This window comes from Arvicola amphibius, chromosome 4 (assembly GCF_903992535.2).
Source record: "Arvicola amphibius chromosome 4, mArvAmp1.2, whole genome shotgun sequence".
Taxonomy (NCBI): Eukaryota; Metazoa; Chordata; class Mammalia; order Rodentia; family Cricetidae; genus Arvicola; species Arvicola amphibius.
In genome coordinates this window covers 131295212-131314225 of record NC_052050.1, presented here as the reverse complement: position 1 = coordinate 131314225, position 19014 = coordinate 131295212, and positions in this window count along the sequence as shown.

Sequence of the window (19014 nt, the reverse complement as noted above, 5' to 3'; positions counted from 1 at the left end):
TCCTGTAGTTCACACAGTAGACGGTTCCAATTTTCCTGTGTTTTCTTCTCTCTTCTCTAATACTCCAAGCTCTGGCGATTCTTGAAAGTGTCACAGAGGCATGGAATGCGGCCACTTGTTCCTGAGCCTGTAACTTTGAAGCTGCAGAACTTTCTCTCCCATAAAAATGTGAAGACAATCCTTGTTTTTGTTTCTGTTTGATATTCTTGGTTTTCTGTTTGTTCCTTTATTTCAAGCTCAGAGATACCAATGCTGAAGGAAGTGCAGAGAGGATTAACTAAATGCTCTGATTTCTGGCCAGAGACCAAAGAAGGAACTCAAGCTAGACAGAGTAGAAATGGAAGAACTTGGGAAAACAGCTCTGTGTGGTTTTGGCAGAGGCTTGGGCACATAAATCATTGAGACAGGAGGAATTGCTCAGAAATACATCCGCTCAACTGATTGTTTCAGAAAAGGACAATAATTCACCATTGGAATGATAGCCGTTGAGCAAAATGTGTTGATAAAATTAGGCATCATAGGTCAAAAATTATCTGAACCTGAACATCATACTTCCTGTAAAAACAGACTCAAATATATCATAAATGTAAATGTGAAATGCAAACCTTAAACCTTCAGGATACCACAAGGAAAATGTTACCGTTAGCGTGAAGAGACTGCATTTTTAGTTGAAAGCTCAGTCCTCATGGGTGTTCATACTGAAAATGCTGAAGACATGACTGCACAGTAACATGGACCCAGATGTTCAGAACAGCTTCATGTATAACAGCCCCAAAGTAGAAACAAGCCTTATATCCTTTCAATCTCAAATGACTAAACAAAGTATGATGAGGTACCAACAAATGAGCTATCAATACACTAAAGAATGTAGGTGATTTCAAAGTGGTTTTTGCTGAATAGAAAAAAAAAAGTAAATGTCAAAAGGTTGCACTATAGGAGCTTGGGAATGGTCCAGCACATAAAGGTGTTTGCTATGCAAACAGGAGCATCTGAGTTTGAATCTCAAGAACCTGTATAGAAATTGGGTGTATAGAGTATTCTGCATTCCCAGTGCCCATATGGGGAGGAGGGAAATGCAGACAAGAGAAACACTGGTATCTCATGGCCCAGCTAGCTTGGCATTGCAAGAGAACATAACAAAGAGAGTTTTTCTCAAACAAGGTACAGGACAAGAACATTGAAGAGCCTGTGACCTCTACACGTATGCATTTACCATCACACACACAAGAGTGTGTGCACACAAGCACACACAGTCCTCATGTCTCTTCTACTTCCACAACATGCTTGAGGGGTAACATTGTACTGAAGGAGATCTCCAAAATAAGAAGCTGCAAATTTCCCTTAGGAGGTGTGCATGGTTCCAATGAGCATTTCTCTATAAGTGGCATAATTTTGTACCTTTTGTTGAATTGTATCACATGATGTGGGATGATAGATCATTATAGCTTATCATAATACAACTTTGAATGTATTTATATTCAGAACAAAAAAATGAAAAATAAAAATGTGTGTGGAAAGACTGTTGAAATATATGAATAACACCAGAAAACTGATTAGAATTATTGTTCACATGCCACGTTTTCAGATATGCTGTGACATTCATTACCAGCTTCTAATTTTAGACCAGAATGACCATAACTCTCTTTTTAAAATCTTTCCAAGGTAGCATATTCCAAAATAGAACATACAGTTAGAACAAAAACAAATCCTAAATGCTTAGGGATAATTCAGAGCCTCACCATGAATGAAAAATAATTCTTAAATATCTTGAATAACAAGCTAGTACTTTCATTTTTGTATTTATCTAACAGTACAGAAGCTGAGGCAAATTTTTGTTTAATAATATAAAAATGCACAAGAAAACAAAGTAACTTAAAATTAAAATCCCAGCTGAATGCCATGGTAATATACTGAATAGTAAGCATTCTCATATCAATTTTATTTCTTCTAAAGTGCAGTACTTAAAATTAACATATATTCTTTAAAACAAAAGAATAATTTAGTGAGCTCTTTATATTTTCTGAAAGAAGCTCATAGTATGAGTTTTATGGTTCTAAGACAATATTATCAAATTTACCCCTATAATTCTAACTCATTATGTAGACCTTCATTTATATGGATTTCCAAAGGAAGACAGCAAGAAACATTTGGGTTTTATATTCAGTTCCATGGAAATAACTCTGTAAATTTTTCTAAAATTAACTCCTTTTTATTTTTAGACAATCTGAACAATTGGGTGATTTGGGACACTAAATGCTAACCTTTGATCTTTCTCTACGCACCACATGCTTCAAATATGATGGATTGCTTGTTTAGCCCAATTATGCTTCCAATGCCACAGGGATCCTCAAAAATCCTAACGTTTGCAGGAAATGACCTTCGCCTCTCTCCATCATGCAACAGCTGTCAAAGATGTCTCTTGACTGAGTTCCACCGTACAGAGGTATGGCTTATACTGCAAACTCTCCCTTACTCCACTAGGACAATTGAAGGGCTTTCCTTTCTGTAAGACTTACTTCAGCATTGACAAAAATCTCAGGTGACAACAGCAAAGATAAATGCTGTGGATTATAATGTGAGATTTATAGCTTGCCCTTGTCTTGCAGCAGCAGAGATATGTAGAATCCTACAAATGCTAAATTTTTGTCAGGTTAGGAATAAAGATTGGGATTAAGTCCAGAAGTCATTTCAGAGGTCAATGACTTTGCATGAGAGTGAAAATCGTGCGTGAACAAGACCTATTTTAAAACCATGATGGATCAGCCTATGCATATATAAGTTGGCAACTACTGAGGAACCTGAGTGGAATTAAGTTAATAATAAAAAAATAATGTGAAAAACAATGAGAAATGTAAGAGAAAGGAAAGTCGCTGATTTTTTTTCCTTAACATTACATGCAATGTGTCCATTAGACCAAGCCACTCCATTTTTAATCCAGACTTTAAACATAACAAATGTAAATACATCACCTCCATGTGGTATACTTCTTGATCCTTATTTTGTTTTGTTTGCTTGTTTTAATTTTGTTTGTTTTAAAGAAAGAGAGAACATAAAGTTGGGTGGGTAGTAAGGGGGAATCTCAGAGGAATTGAGGGAAGGGAAGAAAATGATTAAATATATTATGTGAAAAAATTTCAGTTAAAAATCTTAAACTTTTCCACATTTAAAAAAATTCTCTCAACAGTTGGGGGGTTCCTGGCTGGCCAGTTACAGTCATCAAGTAATTGAAAGGCACAGCATACAAAATTGACACAGGTATTCTTGGTAGTTCTCTAAGTCTTCTTTCCCAGAGGATGGTCCCCAAAATGTTCTTGATAGCATCACTGTACAGGAAAGACGGATCATGGGACATCCCTCCTCTAGACTGATTGACTCAAGTGCAGGCAATTAGGATGGTGGATCCATGCAGTGTCCAGTCTTCTGACCTATGGACTTTAGTGCCTGAAACTGATATTTGAAGGCTGATCTTTACTGGGGGCCTTGAGTACCAATATCCATACCCCCTCAGGGCTCAGTAATGGATGTCTGTGGCAGGCGAAGATATGAGGGTAAAAAGTTAGCTCAAGTACATTACCTCTGTATCTTCTTTATTTTTCATTCAAGTGGGAAAAAATGAGGTGAAAGGTCATGGAGGAGAGGAAGAATAAGAGAAAGAGGAAGGGAAGAATAAGGAGAAGAAAGAAGGAGAGTAAAAGGAAGAAATAGAAGTAGCAGAAGAGGAGGAAGAAGAGTAGGGGATGATCTCCACGAGGTTTCTAGTTTTTACAGACATAGTTGGAAAATTCCACAGGCAAGGACAATAATAATATGCATATCAAAATCACAAAATGGGGCAGGTAGAACCTGAAAAAGCAGTACTCTGGAACAGATGACCCAGCCCAAGGAAGAGCCACCATTCAAGGGGAAGTATCTGACATTCCAACCGTTAGATAAAGTTACTAAACATCCCTGAATCCTAGATTCACCCATTCTTTTTATCTAATCACTTTGATGATAACCAACTTTGGGGACACCCAGATTTGTTTGTTAGCCTAGGTGGAGCATGCTGCCTTTCTACTCAGTGCCTGTCTTCTATAGAAATTTCTATGTGGTCTGCTAGAAAGTCATTCTGTGAGACTGACTATATAAATTTGACTGTTAGAACAAGGAATGAATGTCATTGTTCCAAGGCCTCTTGGTGTGGGGGAATGGAGCAAGGTCATTCCACTGCCTGTGCAGAGGTTACACTGCTGAGGTGTTCTGGGAATGAATCCCATTTTGAAGGGAACAATCATGGCTTCACAAGAATTTTACAGATATGACAGTAACTTTTCCCAAAGCCAAGTGTAGCCTGAGTGGTCTTCTTTTCCGTCTTTCTCCCAAAGAGGTAGCTTCTGTCTCTCTCCCTTTTCCCCACTTCTATCCTTCCACCCCTCTCTCTATTTCTTTCTCCCTCTCTTTCTCTTTCTCTCTGCTTTTCTCCCCTCTTCCCCTCCCCCTTTCCCCACCATAACCCACTAAATAAATATCCAACCTCACTCTGCATAGCGTGCCTATCTGTCTCTCACCCACCACATGGCTTCCTGCCCATGACCAGTATTTCTGCCGCTGCGCCCCTCAGGGGACTGCAGCATTTCATCTTTACCATTATATTTGTTATAATCTATAAGATGTACAGAAATATGGTTAACTGTAGGGACACTCTTCAGCAGTAAAGTTTCTTTCTTTTTTTTTTTTTCATTTAAACACTGCCTGGCCCATTAGTTTCAGCCTCTTACTCACATCTTGAATAACCCATATCTAATAATCTGTGTAACACCACGAGTGGTGTCTTACCAGGAAAGAATCAGCATGTCTGACCTGGTGGCTGGCTCCATCGTGACTGCCTCACTGAGGGGAGGCGTGGCAATTGTCTGAGCCATCTACCTCACTTCCTTCTTCCTGTTCTGTCTACTCCACCCACCTAAGGGCTGGCCTATTAACATCGAAGGTCCAGTTTTGCTTTATAGTTCCCTTAAGCACAGTAATTTTAAAACTTTTTTGTTTTATAATAGTTTTTATTGAGCTATACATTTTTCTCCACTTCCCTCCCTTTCTCCCCTCTCCCATGACTCCCATTGATGTGCGAGAGTCTTCTGTTTGTGTTTATTTCATTCGTTAATAAAGAAACTGCCTTAGCCCATTTAGAGTTTCTTTCTTAATTCACATTTAGGATATGAAACACACTCAGTTCTCAGTGTGAGAACACTGAACAATACAACAATGCTTGGTCTTCATAAAACTAGTGTTTGTGAACGAGCCAGCATGTTCAGATGCCATGCATAGTTCAAGCTAATTAAATCACAAAGCAATGTGTGTCTTGAGCTAATAGACTTAAATCTTCAGTTTGATATTGTACATTGCTAAATACTAATTGAGGGCACAGCTTTCTCTTATAAAGAAAATTCTTGATCATCACTGCCTTAATGTATTCAATAAGATTCCTCCAGAGATATATAAGCACAGTGCATTTTATATGCTCTTCAAATTAGTCACAACTGAAAATGACTTTATCCAAGAATCAGAAAGTATTTGCATTATCATTGAAAAGAAATGTGAGCTTCATTAAAAGATAATGGCTTTTCTTAAGGAAAAAAATGAACAATATAAGTTGCTATTCTTGGACTATTTATTAAATAAAAATCGATGTTCAATAATAATTATTCAATTACAAAATCTGAAAACATATAGAAAAACTCCAAGGATGAGATTCTTTTCTAGATGATATGAGGATTCACTCTTGGTGAGACATTTGCTTAAATGTCCAAAATATGTAGAAGCTCTTTCTGCAGGAACAATCCTCTTGATCAGAGTTGGTTGAACTATGCATTCAGTTATCTTGTGGGAAACCCAGAGTTTTCAATAGACCCCTGGGAGTATAGCTAAATGTTTAACTGATTTTTTTATTATGAAAACAATAAATACTATATTTATTAATTTTTCTCAAAGGCATCAGTTTTGCAGAGAAAAGGGGAAGTAAATGAAGTTAGATTGCTGAGCCATAAAAAGCTGTCACCAGAAATATGAGCATGAATAATGATTGCATAGTAGAAGAAAAGTTCTGGATGCAGTGGCAGAACCTCGTTTCTCTAGAATGTGCCATTCTCTTTTTTCTATTTTTACAGACAGAATCACAGGTGAGTATTCTGTATGGCATTCCTGTAATTCCTCTAACGATAAAGAGAAGATGGTGGCGATGACCTTATTCTTTTTCAAACTTTTGTTCATTTGTATCCTAAATAGAGGACATTATAGATTGTTCTTTAGATTAGACTGGCTGTATTGATATGTAAGGAGGTTCTAGCAGAACATTTCATAACTGGAAAAGGGCACTGTTGTTATAGTCTATATTTCTATATTGAGTACCAGAATTCATAAATTAAAAAATGACTGAAGTTTTTGGGAAAATGAATATAACAAATGAGGGAATTTTTCCAGGGAGGCAATGTGAGAAACACAGAAAACAAGGTTGACTGAAGGTTAAAGAGAAGGGAGGTCATGACCTCTTCCAGGCAGAGAAAAAATCTTTTATCAGTGTTCAGAGAAATGGGTGGGTCTTAAGAAATAAGAATTTTCTTCAGAGATACAGAGTAATAGCAGTGATTACAAGTTTTCAGTCTAAAATACATGACAGGAATTAACACACATAATTAAAATATTTATCCATTCAGACAACATTCACAGACTACTTTCCATGTATTAGACTACAAACCCCAGACATAGCAATTTAAAAATCATCCATGGTAGTGATGGAAATATTAAAAGCAAGGAATAATCTTTTAAAATAAGAAGCCTTTGGTATATAAAACTCTTATAAGGAGAGCTGGGGAGAGGGCTTTATTCTGTCCTGGCCACCCAGCTAGCTTATACCTGAAATAATCACACACATACTGTATTCATTTAAACACTGCCTAGCCCGTTAGCTCTAACTTCTTATTGGCTAATTTTTATATCTTAATTTAACACATTTCTATTAATCTCTGTATAGCCATGTAACTGTGGCTTACCGGCAAGTTTCTAACCAGTGTCTGTCTCAGGCAGGAGATCCATGGCCTCTTCTTCTGCCCTTCTTTCCAGCACTCAGTTCTGTCTTGTCTGCCTACCTAAGTTCTGTCCTATCAGGCCAAGAAGTTTCTTTATTAATTAACCAATGAAAGCAACACATAAACAGAAGGACCTCCTATACCATAAAACAAGCTTAGAAATCAACTTTTGAAAAAAAATCTAATTTTAATTTATTTACTATAAATTAGCATGTAAGGCCTATTTATGCAAATCATGCACAGTATGATTTTTTGAAATTGGTATTCATTGGAAGATGACCAAGTGGAGAAAATTTAGTTCATATTATATGTCTTCCTTTTCTACGGTGACCAAGGGAAGAAGAATTGGAGGTGAGTGTTTGTCCCTACGTTGAGATGCTGCCAAGCTAACCAAAACTAAACGTATGCTTCTGTCCTGAGTGAAACAATGAAATGAGAGAAATGTTTCCATTGCTGGCCCCAAATTACATTATGAGAGAACAGATGTGTGGCAGCCTGGATTTTCTATGTGCAGCTAGACAAAACAGTTGATGGCAGCAAACAATATCCGGACTAACAAGCCTGCAAATACCAGTATATGGCAGGTATGTTAATGTTTTCCAGAAATTATGATTAATAGTGTCTTCTCATATCCAGTATGGCCTGCACCATAGAATGCTTTGAGACATCATTTTTATTTGATTCATTGTGCCTACAATATGTTTCCTGCAGTAACTTTCCTTTACTAAAAAGGTTATTTTTTTCCTTATGTGACAGACCGTGCAATGAGAATGTGTGTTCTCATTATACACTAATCTTTTCATAATCCTCAAGTTGGTAAGAAAAGAATTAATAAATTTATGTGACTTAATAGAATAGGTTGAAAAACCACAGTCATTTTGTTTAGGACTTCTAAGTAAAAGAGCAATGAAAGATCTTTTTTATATGTAGTAGTATTCAGGTTAATAGTCCTTGTCCATTTTCTATTGCTCTCATAAAAATTACTATAAACTTGGTGGTTCACGTTAACAAAAATGTAGTATGGTACAGTTATGTAAGTTAAAGCACAAGAAGCGTCTCGTATGCTGGAGTCGGTTAGACTGAGTTCCTTCACAAAGTTCCAGGAACATGTCTGGTTCTCTACATTTCAAAGCCCTATAGGCAACCAACATTCCTGAGATTTTGACCCCTCCATTTTCTTAGCAAGCAAAGTTATATTTCTCTAACAATTCTATCTTTTTTAATTTTACTTTTTAAAAAAAAACTATCTTTTTTTTTTCAGTTTTTATACCAATCCTACTCCGTCCTCTTCTCCCATTCCCCGAACTTCTTCCCCACCAACCTCCCATCCACTTAGCAGAGAGGGTAAGGTACATTGCTTTGGAGAAGGTCCAAGGCCCTCCCTACTGTGTCTTGGCTGATCAAGGTATTCATCCAAGGACAAGGGATTCCCCAAAAGCCAGTACAAGAGTAGGGATAAATCCTAGTGCCACTATAAGTGACCTTGCAGTCTGCCCCAGCCATGCAACTATCACCCACATTTAGAGTGTCTAGTATGGTTCTTTGCTTGTTCCCTCCCTGTCCAGCTGGTTAGTGAGCTCCCATTGGCTCACGTAAACTGTTTCAGTGGGTGTCCCTATTATGATCTTGACTTCTTTGCTCATATTATCATTCTTCACACTCTTCAACTGGACTTTGGGAACCCAGTCCAGTAATGCAAGTCTCTGCCTCTGTTTCCATCAGTTGCTGGATGAAGGTTCTATGGTGACATTTAAGATATTCATTAATCTGACTACAGGACAAAGCCAGTTCGGGCACCCTCTCCTCTATTGCTTAAGGTTTTAGTTGGAGTCATTCTTGTGGATTCCTTGGGATTTCTCTAGTGCCAGGTTTCTTGCCATACCAATAATAGCCCCCTCATCAAAATATCTCCTTTCTTGCTCTCATTTTTGTCCTTCCTCCATCTCAACTATCCTGTTCCCCCAAATTCTCCTTTCCAACCCACTATGGAAATCTGTATGGCAGTTTCTCAGAAATTTGGGAAACAACCTACCTCAGGACCCAACAATACCACTCTTGGGCATATATCCAAAGAGGCTCAATCACACTACAAGGACATTTGTTCAACTATGTTCATAGCAGCATTATTTGTCATAGCCAGGACACGGAAACAACCTAGATGTCCCTCAACAGAAGAATGGATAAAGAAAATATAGAGCATTTATACAATGGAGCATTACTAAAAGGTAAAAAAAAAAATGAAATTTGCATGCAAATGGATGGAACTAGAAAAAAAAAAAACATCCTGAGTGAGGTAACCCAGTCCCAGAAAGATGGGCATGGGATATACTAATAAGTGGATACTAGCTGTAAAGCAAAGGATAACTAGCCTATAGTCCATGACCCTAGAGAAGCTTAGTAACAAGGTGAACCCTAAAGAAAACCTATGTAGATCCACCTGCAAAGGGGAAATAGACAAGATCATCTGACGAAATTGGGAGCATGGGGGTGTGGGGAGAAGGGAGGACAGAGGGGAATAATTCTTAGATAGTTACTTCTCTCCCTGTCTCTGCATTTTGTTCCCTTCTCTTTCACTTTCATGATTAAATAAGCCTTTAAGTTTAAGAAGATTTATAATTACCAACTGTTTTGAATAATTTATTAAATCTGTTCTTTGACAATTTCATACATGTATATAAAATGCTCCAGTTACTGTAAGTCGCTCACCTCTACCTCCCTCCCAATCCTATCATTTCTGGAGTTATTCACTGCACCCTGGTGCATATACCAGTGAGTGCAAAACAAAAAACCATGACTTCCAGTTCATCAGGCACGGGTGGTACTTCTATCTCATTTAAGCCCACTGTAGAAAGCTTTAACTGCTGTGGGATCAAATGGCTCTTATATGATCCCAAGACCGAACAAATTTACACAGGTCATCTCCCTACCTACCTCCAGGGTCATACATCTTCTTCACCATTTTTTTCTATAATATTTCCTGTGTGTTGTGGGATACTGCTATTGTACCCAGTGAAGATTTGTCATTCGTATTTTTTTTTTTAAATAAAAATGCTGTTTGTCTAGTAGCCAGGCAGAAAGTACAGGCAGGGTGACCAAACTAGGAGAATTCTGAAAAGAGAAAAGTCTCAGTCTGCAGTCACCACCCAGACACAGAGAAAACAAGTTGAAAATTCAGTACTAAGAAAAGGTACCAAGTCACGTGGCTAATCATAATAAGAATTATGGGTTAATTTAAGTTGTAAGAGATAGTTAATAATAAGCCTGAGCTAATAAGCCAAACAGTTTCTAATTAACATAAGCCTCTGTGTGTTTCTTTGGGCCTGAACTGGGTGGGACAGAAACTTCCATCTACACCTGTGCCTTAGGGAGGTGATTTAAATTTCCTTTTTAAGTTGAACACTCAACCTTCACACATTCTCAGTACCCCAAGCAGCCACATGTTTCTGCATCAGTGTTATTTATTTCTTATAAAAAATATGTTTCTTTGATTAAGGCTAAGACTAGCATAGGTCTATGCATATCAATGTAGATATATAGAAACCACATTGATGCCAATTCAGTTTCACTGAACAATAGTAGTAAATTTGTCTTAGGATCTTAGGCTTTTCTGCTTCTCCATGACTGTTGTTTGTTTGTTTGCAAGATATTCTGTGGTGAAGAGTGCATACAGATTTCGATTATGAAAACTGTTATCATTAGAAGGCTTTCATTATGCTTTTAGAAAATTATGCTTAGTAGGAAATGAATAAAAAGAAAAGATGGCTCAATAAAAATAATGGTATTAAAGATCTTATGACATTTTAGACGTACCTTTATTTCATTGGGATGAAGCTGGCTTTTTTATATTCCATGTGACCCTGTCAGTATTCTGATACACTACGAATAATGAGAGAAGCCAAATCATGGGCAGAACAAGAGTGTAGGAAATAGTCAGGAATCTCATACAAGGGATCAAAGCACATGGATGATATAGATTTGTTTCTAAACCATGAAATCTTAGAGATAACATAATTTTATGGGTTATTTTAATATGTAAAATACAGATGCTAACATATCCCTAACAGAACTGCCGACAGTTTAAAAACATGGTATCTTATTCTGCCTATCTCAGCACATTCGAAAGCTTGCACTCACACACACAAAAACCATACATGAAAGCTCTGTGCAAATTATAAAACATCACGCAATAATGAGGAATTTCTAGACAATTTTCGAGCTTTTGACATGTATTGTGCTGACTAAAAGGAACTCATAATGGTGAGCTGCAGTTGTTTTAATCTTTTTTAAAAAACAGAACAATTGCAAATGACTAAATGCTTATTGTCCCAATTCATATCAAAACAGATTCTAGATTCAGGCCTTCCGTCCATAGGATTCTTGTCCCCTCACCTCTTCTATGGCCACTCCTACTTCTATTTGTCAATCAAACGATGAAACATCCAGGTTAGAAAACAAAACACCTCGTGTAATTTCAGTACATCATTGACAACTTGTCTCTGATGAAAAGAATGCTAAAGGCATCATGGCTAAAGAGAAAAGGATATGCTAATGTGAGGAAACTGATCAGACTGAAGGGCTATGGAGTTGTATGGAATCAATCACAAGTATCTATAAGGTGTATGTAGGTGTGGTTAATCCCAGAAAAGTGGAGTAAGTAAGATTTAGAGGGTTTTTTTTTTTTGTTTTTTTTTTTTTTTTTTTTTTTGAGAAAGCAGTGTAGAGTGTGTAAGGATGCCAATGCAATGTTATCTGTGGTACTTTAAAGAAAATTACTTTCCAAACATTGCCAACAGCATAAAAATATCCCAACTGTCATCAAAAAGATGCAAGTTGATAATAAAATGTCACCATCTGGGTAGGAGCTGTGGTTTGTGTTTGACAAGTTCTTGGGGTCAATATGTTTGATAGCACAGAAGTACAGAGAAGAGCCTCACCTTGGAACAGACTTGCAGTTCCTCCAGAGAAAACACCAAGGACACTATCAGCTATAAGTTCGACATCTGCAAAACTGTCATCATCTCTGACCATGAAGAGAGAGGATAGAGTCCCCAATTCCACAGAGCATGGTGAAAATGTAGCGTAATGTTGCCTACCACTAGCTGAAAGGTATTCTCCACCTGAGGCTTAGTAATTTCTTTGGGAAAATCAGTTTTCCTGCCTTCCACGCTATGCCCTCCTTCAACTCATTTTGCAGATGTTCTGAAACGACATAAGTGTCTCACATAAGTACCTCACCTCTATGTCCCCAAGATTAGCCATCCTAAGCATGTTCTACTGAACTTGACCTTCCTTCCTATTCTGATGCATCCTGACCTGGATGTGCAACAGGGACCCATCTCCTGCCTCTCTTATCATCCTTGCCAAGCAGATGAAGAACAATGTGAGCAACCATGTATTTTCTGAAGCAGCTAACATCATGGGTGAGCACAGGCAGTATGGGGACAAGGGTAACATGCATATGTCTCGCATGAACCTGCTGTCTTTATGGAGGATGACAACAAGATCCCGTAGGGCTGAAAAGGTTACACCTGCTGAGCCATGCGAAAGATGTTGACATGGGTCCAGCAGCCACTTGTCACAGAACACCGACCAGGCCTGATTCTATCAATGATGGGTGAGACAGGAAAGGAGTTCCTGACCCTGACTGCTGTTCTTCCACACTCAGGAATGCTAATATTTACGTGTTTATAAAGAAGTGCTTTACTGTTTAAAACTACCCATAATGTGGCATCACCTCACTTCCAGTAGGAAGGTTTCTAATAAAGAAAACAGAAAGCTTGGATAGCATTGTGCATTAGGAGAAGAAGTCAGACATTGTGTGTTATTCCACATTGTGCTTGAAGTCATGGATGTCCTCAGCACACTGAAGCCATCAAGTCTGAGCTGTCAGCTTTGAGGCCAGAGAGACTGAAAAGTCTAGCGTGCACTTAAAACACTGCTTTGCAAGACAGAATGGATTTCTGACTCTAACCTACAATGTAAGGAAGCAGGGAAGCAAGCCTGGCATCTCTGAGTTCACTTCGTGTTTGTGTCCTTTACTGGGAGTCACATCCCTGCTTAGCCACTCCAAGAAAGTCCATCTACATAACTTAGCTTGCTCCTCTTCAAGGTAAAAGGCACAAAGGTAAGATTCTTTGTCCTAAACCTGCAGTCACCTGGAATTGCAGGGACACTAGACTGTCATCCCAAGACAGACTGCCCCTCAATTATGTTTACTTTACTTTCTGTTCTGAATTTTCCTCTTCTAAGTCTAATATTCACATCAAAAGCATAAAAATGGACTTGGGGGGGTCACTGAACCCCTTTATCTTTTTCTGTTTCTTCATTTAATATATACTTGCATATATATATTAAATCCCATTTCTCTACTTTTCACCATACCTTGTCTATTTAACTGCTGTACTGGGTCAGGTGGGTTGCTTAGCCTGGGGCGTGGTTGGGGGGGGGGGAGTAAAAGCTCTAGTAACAAAATTATGACTTAATTAAAACTCTAAGACAATGTCCTTGTGAAGTTCAGATGTGCTCCGGAGTAAAGACAATTTAATTTCTCTATTAACTAGAAGCGACAGCAAATCTCTGTCTACAAAAGCCCTGCAAAGTTGATAGCGTGAATCCTTGTAGTGACAGTGTAATTCAGGCTAAGACAGTCTAAGTTGTGTTCACTTGGTTGGTTGAAGTTTTTTTACAGGGATATTAAAGTATTTAAAGAGGTAGTTAAGTTAGAGTGCTTATCCTACAGTCTTAAATATAGTTTTTCTACAGACATCAGATAAGCAAGCACAGAGACAAAGAGCTAACAGAGTTGTTAGACATAATTATTCTTACCTTTTATGCAAAATAAGCATTTTAAATATGTATACAAACTCAGTGGGCTTTTAATGACACTCCTTACATATATAGCACATATCTTGCTCATATCCACTTCTGTTTTCCCTTCTCTTGTACCTTCAGCGCTCTCTCTAGTCTGGTCTCTACCTTTTCAAATAGTTGCTTTCTTCTATCTCTATCTATCTATCTATCTATCTATCTATCTATCTATCATCTATCTATCTATCTATCATCTATCTATCTCTATGTATCTCTATCTATCATATATTGATCAATCCATAATTCATCATATATAATATATAGATATCATATAAATATTATATATTGTATAAATATATAGATATATAAAGATAGATAGATAGATAGATAGATAGATGATAGATAGATAGATAGATAGATAGATAGATAGATAGATAGATAGATAGATAGATAGATAGAATGTAGATATCCATTTATCTACCTGATATCTATCACCTGCCTTACAACTTCTTAAAATTAGGTTCTGTATTTCTATATGAGAGAAGACATTCCACATTATTCTTTCTGACTATAATTTTTCATTTAGCATGATAGTCTCCAATTTCATTAAACTTCCTGAAACTAGTAACCACATGCAATTTGGCTACATGTTAACTTTTCATTTCTGTTAGTACAAAGCCAAAATAAATACAGTGAAGACATAATAGAGAAAGGGGTAACACCTGAGGCAGAGAAGGAAACCACTGCAGTCATTTCCAAAACAATGCCCTCCTCAAACAAAAGAACATTGAGCACAAGTGTTAGTGTTAGTGTTAGTGTTAGTCCCTGCCTGAGCATGCTCCACTGAAGGGTACAGCACTTAAAACAATAAAGAGGGGTGCTTCTGTGCATACTCAGCTGGTAACAAGTTTCAGTTGAAAATAAAGCAAAGGGCACCTAGGAGTGCCTTAACATAGGAATCTGCCCCTGGATGGACCTGTCTTGCTTAGTGGCCGTCATCATTATAAAAATCCATTCTTTGTTATTGAATCAAATCTCATTGTCTATGTACATTTTCTTTACTCTCTCCTTTGACAGATATCAAGGTCAGTCCCAAACTTTAGGTGCTGTTAATGTCCTGGGTATTAGGATATGTAGGTATTTCTGATACTTTCCTTGAAGTATAATTTTAGGCATGATTTAACTATCATATTTTTAAAAATTGTACTAAGGAACATTCATATTCACTTCCATAGAGGCCAGACTAATTTATCTTCCTAGAAGCAATGTATATTTTCTTTCTCCAATACTAAATCCTTCTCTACATATGATGTTTGTTCTCCTGGTGATAGCCATTCTAACTCAAAGAAGATGAATCCTCAATAAAATATTTTTTGTGACTATTTGCTTATTTATTTATTAAAAATCAGGGCATGGCACCTCAATAAAATTTTAATTTGTATTTCCCTGTTGCATCAAGAGGTAAGGATGCTGAGTGCTTTTCCATATATTTATTGTCCATTTTTGATTCCTGTTTTACAAAGTATTTGTTATTACATGACTCACTATGTCACACTACAGCTTCCACAATGAGATCCTCCCCTCTTTTTTTCTCTGAAATCATATCGGCAAGGGGGCTGAAAGGGCAAATGACAGATATGCAGGGAATGGGATAGAGATGTATGATGTGAAAGACACAAAAAATAAATAAGAAGAAAGTTCAAAAAAATCTCAAAGAAAAACTTCATTTGCCTATTGATTTATAGTTTGTTCTTAATTTTTAGTTCTCATTTTGATGTACAGTTAATAAGACTTTCTCCAATTTATAAGTCATCACTTTGCTAATGATCATTAATTATTTCATTGGCAATACAAAGTTATTTTAAGTTCTTTCCTTTATTAAGAAAAGGTTTCAAGAATTTAGCATAAATTAGAGCCCCTGTGTTCTCTTGGTGAGGATGTAAAAAGATGAAACGGCTAGGGAAAACAGTTTCATGGAGCTCAAAAATATTAAGTGCAAAGTTCCCCATGCTTGACCTGATTCTAGAAAGAGATAGTGCAAAATACTACAGAAAGAGCCTCAAAGAGTATCTTGACACACATTTTCTTATCATAGCAATTCAAAATATACAAAATGTGAAGACAGCCAAAATGTCCTCAGTGATGAGCAGGTAAACAATATATGACATGCATATGCGAAGCTTTTCTTTTAGTTTGATTAGGAAAAAAATGTTTCCTGTACTATAATGTAGCTGCAGGCTGAAATCATCATGTTAGATACTGTAACTCAGTTGTTTAACAGGCTGTGCAACTGCACTAAGAAAAAATCCCTAGCACAGTAAAATTGGTAGCTAAAGTAAGTTGGTACTTGCCAGGGCACGAGAAGAGTGGGATGAAGGGAATTGCCGTTCAATGAGTATTAAGTCTATACTTGATCAATGAATAATGTCTGGAGCTCCATCACATCCGTGCAAATATATTTAACTCGACAGGACTAAACTGTACACTTACAAAACCAGTCTGAAATAAAAAGTTGTATGTGATACATGTTTTAAAACCCACATGTATCCTAGTGACAGTCATAGATTAGAGAAAGTTAAATTGAGGAAAGCTTGCAGCCAATAGGGAAACACATTAATGGCAATGACTTCAAATCCACAACTCGTGTCTCCAAGACAGGTCCCAGTGTATCATTACAGAGGGTTAAATGATAGCAGATGTTCTCTGGGTCATATTCTACAATATTAGACATCCAGGAGTCCACTAGCCTCGTGTTGCAGGCTGAGAGAATCCTCCTGACAAGCAGAGCCACTGTTCTACAGAAAAAAAGAGAAATGAGAAAACAGTGAAATATTATTTGCCTAAAAACATGGGTATTCCAAGATAATTATTTAATCATAAGGCACTATATTTTAAACAGAGTTTATGCACAAAATTTGATATGAAAACAAAGTAAAATGCCAATGAAAGTTCTGAATAAGCTATCTGCTATCTTATTGCAAAGAATAGCCATGTGTATGTATGTATACACACACACACATATATGTATATGTATATACATATATATATTCTGCACACACATACACACATATATGTATACACACACACACACACACACACACACACACACACACACACACACACATATATATATATATATATATATTCTGCAAACCAGTCATGGTATTGTTAGTGTATTCCTTGTCAGTTTTAACTGAGAATCCAAGATAATACCTGAAAATTATATTCACACTGTAATTGGGTCCAAGCCCATCTCAGTGGACTTCATCAAGGAGACAGGTGGAAATGAGTTTTTATCCTCATAAGACTCTCTACTTCTGTTCTTTGAAAATCGGTGAAAAGAAAAAAAAGTGAATTTTTTTTAGGAAAGATACTGATTTGCCTCACTATGATGGCTACGGTGCCACTGGATGTTTTCTAAGACCAAAGGTGCCTGACAGGGTTCAGTCTACATCTGAACTGAGAAATGAATGGAGATTGGGGTCTGCCTAGAGCCTTGCTGTGTCTACTGTGGATACTGGTTGTTTTCTATAACCTGTTGGCACCTGTTTCTAGAGCCCTGACTATCTGACATAAATCTGAGGTTCTTACCATGGTGTCTTTCTCTCTGGGGCTCCGAATACAGAAGAAAAGAAAAATGCAAAATGTACCGGTTTCGAGTTTATCTTGAGTCCAGCCCCAGAGAATCACGTGGGAGAATTTAACTAGGAAAGGATAAATCACTACATTCCTGGGAACTGAGGGAAAATGGAAGAAATATAAAAGGCTGGCCGTAGAAATAGCATCTTGCATTTTAGTGCCACAACCGGAAGGTAAGTAATCCTTCACTGTTCAAGGCTGTATGGGCTACGTGACAATAGGATAAAACAAAGACTAACACTCAGCCGTCACTGCAGGCAGCATCATGGCCTGCTTAGTTCCGAGGGAAAGCAAAAATGCTCTCTTCTACAATGCTTGCATTGCCACTGCTATCATTTCTTCTTCTCTTTGCCCACTGAGAAAGAGCAGAAAAAGAGGGGACAGCTACATGAAGATATTGGCAACATTTCGTGAGGCAGATCTCTTACTATGCCCTCCAAAGAAATAATGGGTAGAATGAAAAGAGTAGACAGTGTCCATGCTGTGGATTAGCATGGAGTATCCCAATTAAATAGGAAGACAGTTCAATGCCTACCCAAATATACATACCACAGCTAATATTTCTGGGTGCATTTTAAGTAGTTTGCTGCCCAGACAGCACAAAGGTTTGCTTTGCACAGCTTGAGAAATGTCTCTGCATGCCAAAAAGTTCCTTCAAAAACCACAAAACTACTTGATATACAGTGTGCCTAAGAAAAAATTCCCACAAGGTATCATAAATTGAATTCCTCAAACATACTGCCCACAGATGAGGCGAAACTGTGGCTTAAGTGAGACAGACGCTGCATTCCTTCACATAAATTTCATCTCAAAGGAAAACATTGGGATTTCAAGTTGTTACATTAAATATGCTAGTGTAAGTTGCATTAAAAGAAAAATATGCATAGGGGCACAAAAAAAAAGTAACCACAAAATGACAGAGATGGTATTTTGAAATTCTAGCTTTTGCATAGGCAACACCAGTTGTTCTAATATCTTTGTCAATTAAAGCCTCTATGCTCATACAATATCTGGAGACCCTGGATTCCTCAGTAGGAACGACAATTTGACTGACTTAATCTGCATGTTAGTTGCGCATGGCTATTTTTGCAAAAGGTGAAAATCAGGTAAACTCTAGCGAGCTTTTGAAACAAATCATCCCTTTGCATGCGTGGAGGATGAGGAAGTAAATGGAACGCAGGTGAAGTTTAGAATTTGGTCACAACCCCTTCACAAGGAAATGCTCCTGTTGGAAGGAGGCATGACCGTCTTTGCGGATCTTTGCCATGGTCTCTTGAAAGCTTCCCCCAAGACTGTCAATGTCTAAGAATGCAGTCACAAAGAAGTCTCTAAACCTGTGACCATGATGCCTAATTCAGAAAATACTTACTGCACACAATAGCACGGTTGCATCATGGCCACTGCAACCTCTCTCCTGGATGACATAATTGAATTGTTTGAAAGGACAAACATCTATGTTTTCTCCTGTCTCAGTAAACTTGGACAGAAGTTCATGATATGGTGTGGG